This window comes from Alligator sinensis, unplaced genomic scaffold (assembly GCF_000455745.1).
Source record: "Alligator sinensis unplaced genomic scaffold, ASM45574v1 scaffold1029_1, whole genome shotgun sequence".
Classification (NCBI taxonomy): Eukaryota; Metazoa; Chordata; order Crocodylia; family Alligatoridae; genus Alligator; species Alligator sinensis.
Genome location: NW_005842425.1, coordinates 1,215,229 through 1,225,503, shown reverse-complemented (window position 1 = coordinate 1,225,503; position 10,275 = coordinate 1,215,229).

Here is a 10,275-nt window from a genome sequence, read left to right as displayed (position 1 = left end):
CAGCTATAATAATAACAATAACAACAACAACATTTATCTTAAATTATTAAAAATTGTAAGAACCTGTTTTTTCCCTGGCCTGTTTTTTCCCTGGCCCTACCCTTATTTAGTAACAAATGTAACATGCTGTCACTTAGCTTACTGTGCTTAGTTGCAAACAACTATGTAAAGTACAGAGCAACAGGCCTGAATAAGTTAGGTAAATATTTTTGTGTAGTTATTTTGTGCTTCTAATACAAATATGCACAATCGGGGAAAGTATCTACTTTACTCAAAAATGTCCTGACAAAAAAGTAGGAAATAATTTATTTATTTTTATTGCAGAGACCAGTATAAACTTAGTGGTCAGAGGCCAGGATTTCTGGGTTCTGTTCTTCTCTGCCATTGATTTCCACTGTGGCCTTAAATAAATTATTTAACTCCCCTTTCCTACATCCTTCCCATCTTATGTGATAATAATGTCTGCCTTCCTTAGATGAGAGGTAACTGGCAAATGGCTAAGGTAATTTGGCTCAAGTGCTGCATGCATTCAAATATTTATAGTTCTTGCGATCATGGGTGAGAAAATATTGGTGGCTAAAGAGACTAATATTTGGTTATTCATGATGCTCACAATCAGATGACCTTCTTTGGATAATACCCAGAGCTCCTAAATACAAAAAAGAATTAAAAATGGCTTATTCCTGCTTTTCATCTTCAAATCTATCAGCTGCCAATCATCTGTTCCCATTGCCATCCAGACACAATATCCCCAGTTCTGTAAAAAAAGGTGATGGGCTGGACCTATAAAAGTATCTCCCATATGTTACCTCGGTCTAAAAGCTTGAAGCCTACTGCTCTCTCCTAAACTCGAAGTCTGTAGTTAGAAGATCAAGCAAGAGGAAAGCTCTGGGGTGGGGCAAGGAGATATGATAATACTGGGAATACTTTCTCTTGTTAATCTCTCCTTTAAATAAGAATGGTCACTCTATGGAAGAATAATCTGTCAGTAGCTTAGAGAGATTTCATTGCCCTAGAGCCTCTATTTGCACTGCAGTATAATTAAGGAAACAGACAAATTTTAACATTGTTAATATTGGCATTCATTATCTGAACAATTTATTGTTTTTGATCAAATAACTTGTCTTCCCCTTACACTGAACTCTCTCTCAGTGGAAATTGGAAAGATATATCGGCATATACTTGACAACAGCTTCATTTCCTGGATAAATCAAAGGTTGGGAGATACAAATGTATGATAGCACAGTCCCTTCATCACCTTTAATTCTAGAACTCCAGCATACTATGTATTCTTGATTGTAATTACATTTTAGCATCCAGACAACATATGGAATGAAATACCAAGAACAAAATCACAACTCATTTACATCATGATATGGGAGGCACAGTGATTTCAGTAGCCTTATGCACGCTTTCTGAAAAATAGAGTTGCTGGAAATACATAGTTAAAAAGACAGGGGAGTTATGTTTAAAAGAGTACTTTGAAGGTCTTCTGTTTTAAAGGCAGACTATTAATGGGCAAAATATGTTCAATTGTAAAAATGCTTGTTACTACAGGAAATGGCCTGAAGGGGCTGAGAACTCTCAAGTTTTATTAAACTTACATGGGTGACCATCACCTTGAAGGATTTTGCCCTTAGGCAGGTGACAAAAAGAGAAGAGGAGAACCCTATATACTGCTAGACTAAGTACAGAGGTTAGTCTCAGCCCTGCTCCTCCCCCAGGCAGCAATGCTGAAAAGTGGGTAGGGCTGAAATGATCACAACCTGACTTTGAGCTGCAGGAAGACAAAAATCCTCAGGTGGGAGTCCCCCACTCCCCATGCCAGGCAGACCCCAGCTGGTGGAGCCAGTGCTGGGCCCGAGGGGGGAGGGGTGTTTCCACACCTGCACACCTCTTGGAGGTGATGGATGGGGAAGGGGCAGGGCTGGGGGATCCCAGCCAGGCTCAAGATGTGGGGTGGGATGAAAAACCCTCTGGTAGGTGCTTTCCCCTCTGCACTGGGCAGATGTAGGTCAAGGGAGCACTGGCAGGGGGTCCCACCCCTTACATGTATTCCCCACCACCTCCCCACATTCTTCTCTGAGGCAGAGAGCTGGGGAAGGGGTGGGACTGGGGTGATTCCAGCTCAGATCAATCTGAGGGGGTCTAAACCCCCCTGTGGGTGCTTTCTCGCTCCAAGTTAGGTAGACCTCAGATGGGGGGGATGCATCCTATCTTGGCCCCCCCGCCCTCAGAGGTGGATGTTTGCTAGGCTGTGGAGGGTACGGGTCTGCACTGATCCCAACCTGACTCAGAGATGCAGGAGGACAGGTGAGAAGCTCCTGGGTAGGGGCTTCCCCTTCTTCCCCCCACCTCCAGACACCAGCTGAGGGAGCAAGTGCCAAACAAGAGCAGGGAGGGGTATGTTCCCTCCCTCTAGGAGGTGGAGTCTTGGGAGAGGATGGGGCTGAGCTGATCCCTGCCTGGTTCACTGGGCTGTGGGGGGTGGGGAGCAAAAATTCCTCACCACAGGGGCTTTTCCTTCCCTTGCTGCACAACTGAGGGCTAGAGGGTGCCTGGTTTTCCAATCCCCTGCCCCCCCCCCCAATCCCACTGGGATGACAGACCCAGGCAGGAAGCAGGCTAGGGAGCTGAGACTTTAGTGCCTCAACTCTGTGACAGCAGCGGGCAGGCCCAGCCTTGCTCCATTGGAGCAGCCCAGGGCTGCAAAGCACTCTGGGATGCTGGGGGACTGTGAGTTAACTTGAATCAGGAAGGGATCTGGGACAGAAGTTCCATAAAGTGTTTTAACCTAAATCAGTTGACTCTGATACTACATCCAATCAGGTTTATCTTAAATTGGTTTTAGCCATTTTGAAAGTGGTTTATGTGCAATGAACTTCTGTTCTGTTACAGGTTTAAACAAGTTTATAATCACTTAAACTGGTGTATGCGTAACTTCTGTCTCTAGCCCTAGCCCTAAAGAGTATTGCTAAAGAGTTTGTGAAGCCTTTAGACATTACCACACCAGCACTCACTAGATACTAGATTTAAACTCGTTTAATGAAAAAAGAGAACAATCCACTATCTGTCATTTTGGGAAGCACTGAGGAGTCCCAATTTACATTTCAATATAAACCCCTTTTAATGCAAAAGATAAAATAAATCTTCCTTTCCAAGGAGCAAATTCTGTCAGGAGCCAACTTAAACTTGAGTATTCAAATATTTTTAGAAAAATAAAACATGAAAATAATAGTATTTGAACTCTTCAGACAAATTTAGAATAGGACACTATAAAATGTGAGTGGTAGTGAAAGGGAGTGATGCTTAAAAAAAAAACAAAAGAGAAAGTCATAAAGCAAACTCAGAAGTCCTGCCAAAGATACCATTCTCTGGATTGTGCAAGTACTGACTTTATCCTAAAGGCTTTTCTTAGTAAGTCTGTACTGATCAGTTTTTAAGAATGATGAATTTTGTAAGTCTGAGACCATCATGACATGGTTCTCAAAACATAAATTAGTTGGTTTGAATGTTAATTGAGAAAACAGAAGTTCCCTTTTATACATTTTGAGTCACAAAATAATATCTTAAGCTTGTGAGATCCTGGTTCTCTGCTCACATAATTTCAATAATTCAATAGCTTTACTCCTCATTTAGGAAGATGTGAGATGAGAATTAGACTTTGAGATCTGACAAATTAAAAGAGGACAAGGAAAGGAGTACTCCACAGAAGATAGGGTGCAGATTAAAAACAATCCTGGAATGGGCAAAAAGACTAAGTGAATATTTTAGCTCAATTTATAAGGAAACTGAAGTTGAATATGGATGCTAGTGCCAGAATAGCTAACAGGGATGAGGGTGAAAAAAGTGGAAATTACTATATCCAGCGTGGAAGCACACCTCAAAGAGCTTAATGTGCTCAATTTGAGAAGACTAGATTATCAGGAGTACCTTCCACCTCCTCCCATTGATTGTCTCAGGGGCAAAAACTGCAGCAAAAATAAAAGAAAGCAGAAAAGGCACCAGCCGCTACAAGATTCCACCATGCTTTCGGTAGGTCATGGAAAAATGCGGATTAAGAAGTTGTCTGTAGCAAATGGAAAACTAGGATCCTTGCTAATAACACAGAATCAGAAGATAATCAGAATATCATACCAGAAATAGATATATATTTTACACACACACACAGCAGAAAGACCTACATTGATTAATTAAGCACACAGAAATGGTGACATGTTCTGACTTTGAAAAGATGAGTGTAAAACAAGGACATAGCTATCAAGGTATTCAAGTAGAGACAAAGTATTAATGCAATTGTACAAGAAAATGGTGAGACCTCATTTGGAATGCTGAATGCAGTCCTGATCAACTATGTTCAAGAAAGATTAGTTCAAACTGGAACAGGTTCAAAAAAGGGTTACTAGGATAATCAGGGGATAAGACAGCTTATTTTATGAGAGGAAACTTCATTTGTTTGGCCTAGAAAAACAAAGACTGCTAAGGGATATTATTACTGTCTATAAATACATTGGCGGGACAAACACAAGGGAGGGGACTGAACTATTAAGTCAAAAAAAGAATGTTGATACAAAAACAAATGCTTCTAAATTCACCATGAATAAATTAATCTGGGTGTTAGAAGGTTTATAAACATCAAAGGAGTGAAGTTCTAGATCAGTCTTCCTAGAGGAACAGTAACAGTAAAAAGCTAACTTGCATTAAGATGAGACTTGATGAGTTTTAAAAAGTTATATGGCATTAGTTGCCTGTGATATCAATGATCAAGGATATCAAGGATACTCCCTTCAGTCCTGTGTTTCTAGGATATCTATGGAGGGAGAGACAGCATGAATAAGCAAGAGCACATGCCCATGTCTAATTCTCCCCTTTACCCTCAATTGACTGCACAACTAGCTTAGGAATTTCGTTTCAATTTCTGTTTCTGTAGGTAAGAGAGCCTAAAAGAGCTAGCAAGGAGTGTGACCATGTCCTACAGGATGTAACTTTTTTTGGTACAGGAAATCATCATGCTGTCTGGACAATGCAACAAGGGCATACCCGGAAACAGAGGCTCCTTCGAAATGTAGGCCTTATATCACCCTTTGTGTTTGATCTGTGCTTAGTCTGCTACAATTTAACTCTACTCTTACTTCACTTGGATAAATTGCCAAGAACTAAACCCTGCTATATCTTGTATTTATTACATCGCAAAAGAAATCACTTGGAGTAGAGAACAATTGTAACTTCTAAAATAGCACAGACTAATCTAAGTCCTAGGGCTACTGTGCAGGGGCTACTTGCTTTTGCTGCATATTCATGATAAACTGTGCATGGTTGAATAGCCTAGAATATGTTTCTTGCTGGTGTCTGTTTCATTGTAAGATTTTTCTAATCTTTACTGAAACAGTTATGCTTGGGTTCATAAAACAAAGCAAAACAAAAAAAAATACCATATCCAATATACCTAAAAACTAATGTATTTACATATTTTGATGTCAGTTAAGCAATCATTATGGTTGCTTGCAAATCTTAATTATAAATATTAAGTTGAATTAGATTAAACTAGTTAAAGGGTTCCAGTGATAGATGAACCTTGGCAAAAAACACCTATAATTAGCCATTCAAGACTTCTTATTTCTGCATTACTGGGCAGACCAGGGGAGACTGCAGTGCTCTTGGCAGAGGGATTAAGGAGCTGGGAGTACAAGTAGCATTCTCATCAGTCCTACCCATGAAAGGCAAGGGCCCAGAAAGATGCCAACATATCATAGAAGAAAAGATGTGGCTGAGATTATGGTGTCAATAATTAGGCTTTGAATAATAGGCTCTGAATTTTTCAACAATGGGTGGATGTTCTGGGGAGGAAGACTGCTATAAAGAGATGGGATTAATTTACCCAGAACTGGAAAAAGCATTTTTGGGTGTCATCTGGCCAACCTAATGAGGAGAGCTTTAAACTAGGTTTCACAGGGAATGGTGAACAAAAACCTCCACAGTAATGGAGCAACCAAACCACAGAGGAAAGGACTGGAAGAGCAGCTTAACTTTATGAAATTGCCAGAGAGCCACAGGACAGTATTAAGTTACACAAAAGAAAAACAATAGGTCAAAATGCAAATTATGTCCAGTGTATTGTAAGCAGTGTGAGGAACAAAACAAGATGAGCTAAAAGCTGCAGGGTGTGAAAAGAACAGTGATCTGATTGGTATCACAAAGACCTAGTGGAATTGCTCTTATGACTGAAATGTTAACACTGAGGGCTACACTCTGTTTTGGAAGGAGAAGGTTAAGAGAAAAGTGGAAGTATCAACTTGTACGTCAAAAATGCATATATTGTTCCTTGATTCAGGAGTAAAAAGGAAGCAGATCAGAATGTATTTGAGTGGAGATGAAAAGTGAAAGATACAGCACCGGTATAAAAGTGGGATTTATTACAGAGCCCCTGAGTCAGAAAGAAGATATGGATGAGATACTCTTCAAGCAGATGACAAACTTAGCCAAAAGTTATGAGATGGTACTCATGACAGACTTCAGTTTTTTGGCCATCTGCTGGAAGAACAACATAGCTACATATAAAATATCAAGTAACTTCATAACTTGTATGGAGGACAACTTTCTGTTCCAGAAGACTGAGGATACAACTAAGGAAACACCTATCTTGGATCTTGTCCTGACCAACAGGGAAGAAACGGAGGATGTGAAAGTGATGGAAAACTTGGGAGGAAATTATCACAACATGATAGAATTCAAGATCTTGATACAGGGTCAAGATGAGGTCAGCAGAACTCAATGCTAGATTTCAGAAAGTTAGATTTCAGCTGGCTCAAGGAATTAATGAGCATGGTTCCCTGGGAAGACAGATTGAAGGACAAAGGCACCCAGGTGGGCCAGAAGTTTCTGAAGGACACAACATTGGAAACTAAACAAGAAACTGTTCTGGCATGATAAAAGTACAAGAAGAATTACAATAGACCAATGTGGCTGCACAAGCAGCAATAAGAAATTTGAATTCAAAAAGAAAGCATACTGAGGCAATGGAAAAAATGGGCAGGATACTAAGGAAGCATATCAGAAAATGGAAAGAAATTGCAGGGATAAAAATCAGGAAGGCAATGGTTAAAAAAGGAGAGAGAACTTCACCTGGTGATGAAGGTTAAAGAAACCATGCATCCCAAAGTAGTTCTATAGATATGTTGGCCAGAAAAGAAGCGCAGTGGGTCCACTGTTAAATAGCCAGGACTCCTAGCAGAAGATGAAAAAAAAGACAGAGCTACTCAACAGCTACTTTGCCTCAGTCTTCACAAAAAAATTAAGCTGTAGCCAGACACCTAATGAGGATGATTTGAATAAGAAGGAGACAAGCTGAGGGGTGAGATAACAAAAGATATAGAGAGCTTTTGTTGGGTCTGAATGAATTCAAGTCAGCAGGGCCTGATTAATTTCATCTCAGGGTACTGAAGGAAATGGTAGAGGTGACCTTGGAACAAAAGGTCAGAAAGTGAGGCTAGTAGGTAGTTAAGTTTAAAACTAACAACAGGAAGCTCTTTTTCATGCAGTGGGTGCATCTCCATGAGCAAGTAATGCACCTTAAGGTTACTGTGCATTAAAATATGGCACAGTAAACTGTTCCTGGGAATGTGTGTACATGTGCACCCTCATCAGCAGCAAATTTCCTCCCAATGGCAGCTGTTCAGTCCACTGAAGCTCCTACCCCGCCCCCCGCCCTGCTCTACCCCGCTGTAGCAGGCAAGGGGAGCTCCAGGCTCCCCTAGTGCCAATCCCAGACTGGCAGGGGACACAGGGGTCAGGCCTGGGTTCTGGGGAGCACAGGGTTAGCTGTCTTGAAGTAGGAGGATGTTCCCAGGCATGTGGAGCTCAACACTGCAGCCTGGCTCAGCAGCACTGGCTTGGGGTGATGCCCTGTAACTGAGTGGCAGCAATGCCCTGAGCTTTCCCATCTCTGTTTGCTGAGAGGATGGGAGAGCTCTCTGTCACAAATCCTGGCACTGCTCAGCTTCCAGCTCCCCCCAGGAGCTGGGAACTAAGCAGTGCTAGGATGGGGGAGCTCTGTCTCTACAGTACAAGGCCAGGGGCAGAGAGCTTCCCTGTCCCTCAGCCTTGCTGTTGCCCACATAGTGCATACCACAGTTGGCTCCCACTCCCCGCCCATGCCTGTGGGGAGCTGGTAGCTAAACAACACTGGGACCCAAGGCAGCCACAGGGGGGTATCAACAGCACTGGGTGAATCTCCCCCCAGTCTCTGCACTGCTTATCCAGCAAATTGTTCCCAGTCAACATCTACACATGCGCTACTGCACAGTAGTTGATGCACGATTAATCTAGTGCTTGTATTGCTTGGTACTAGCAAACTATGCATTAACCTAATTTTCTACACATTGGGTACATCTACATAACATGCTATGTCACCATAGCAATGAGCTACATCACCGTAGCTCATTGCTATGGTGACATAGCATCACTGGGCATAAACTATAATGCCCATTGCTACTGCACAGCGACTGCTAAAAATAGCTATGCGGTGTTGTGACTATGCAGTAACTTTGGTTACTGCACAGTCCACTGCATGTATAGATGTGCCTAGTAAGTCCTGTGTGTATGTAGATGGTGATTCTTTACTGCACATTAGATTAGTCTATGCACAATAGAATGTCTCATGTAGAAGCACCCAGGGTATAATTTAAGTGTGAAACTCTTTGCCACAAGATGTTGTGGAAGCTGATAGTTTAACCAGATTAAAAAAAGGGATTGGACAAATTCCTGGAGGAAAAGTGCATCAGTGGCTATTGAGCATGGGAGTTAAGGGTATAGCCTCTGAATCAGAACTTCCTAAGCCTTAAATGCTGGAGGCTACAAGTGAGAAGGAAACAGGGGGAAAAATCCTGGTCGTAGTTCATTCTCCCTTTCAGCATCTACTTTCTGCCTTTGAGTGACACAGGCCTATTCAATTTGCCAATAGGTCACGGGAGCTGGCCCATCACAGGAAGCCACCCTTAAGAAGGGAGGCCACTGAGGACACATCAACTAAATGCATAGGACAACAAAAGAAAACAGGAATGGGAATGAGGTCATAAGTTAATAACTAGTAGGGCTGTATGAAGCTTTGGGTGGTGATTTGATTCAGAGGAGATTCGGCCCAATTCGGTGGCCAAATCTCCAAATCGAATCAGGGAACCAATTAAAAGGTATGAATAAATTCAAAGCTCTCTGAATCTTCAGAAAAGATTCAGAGAGCTTCAATGATTTGGGCAGTCCCCAGTGGCTTCAGCAGATAGTTGCAGCTGGAATAGGAGCTGGTAAGTGGGGGCGGGGGAGCAGGGGGGGGCTAAAGGAGGCGGAAGGTGACCATGGGGAGACCCCTGCCAGGCCCTATGCCCTGCCTGCTCCCCAGCACCCCCAACCTCTGCCCGCTCCCCCAACCCTCCCCCCCCAGCTCTTGGTGGTTTAAAAAAAGCCTCAACTCACTGGGTGCTGCTAGGTGGGAGGGGGTGATCCCTGCTGCCTCCCATTGCCCCATGCTGCATGGGGGGCTCTGAACAACAAGCCCCCACCCCCACCTCATTCCCCCAGCCCCCAACCATGGCTACCATGCCCACCCCAACTCCAGCCCTTTAAGGAAAAAAAAAACAGAAAAACCCTGGGACTCTCCATTCCTGCAGTGGCCTCGGGGCTTTGGGGAGCTCATGCAGAGCCCCCAACATGGCATGGGGCAGTGGAGGGCAGTGGGGATCTCCCCCCACCAGGCAGAAAGTGAATGTGGGGAACTTTCTCATTTTTTTCTTAAATGGCTGCAGCTGGGGTGGGCAAGGCAGCCATGGCAGGAGCTGGGACAGCACTTGGAGGGATTGGGGGCCTCATGCAGAGCCCCCCACACAGCATGGGGCAGTGGGGGACAGTGGGGATCACCCCCCGCCTGGCAGTACCAGGTTAGTCAGGGCTTTTTTTTCCCAAGTGCCAGGAACTGGGGCGGGCAAGCCAGCTATTTCTGGGCTGGGAGTGTTGTAGGCCAGTAGGGGGCACTCCTGCATTGAGCCACCCACTTCACTGTGCCCGACCACCTTCCAGGCTCTGAGTGCCTCCCTGGGGGCGCCTCATATCTAGCTGACTCCCTTTCTGGTGTACAACCACTAGCCTGGGGGTTCCACTGCCACCACCCCGGGCTGGGCTTGATTCTGGCTCTGTGCACCCTGGGAAACACAGGCCTAGTAGCCCTCAAGGGTACTTGACTCACTTCAAGAACTTGGGATGCTTCCCTCAGTCAGAAGCACAAATAGT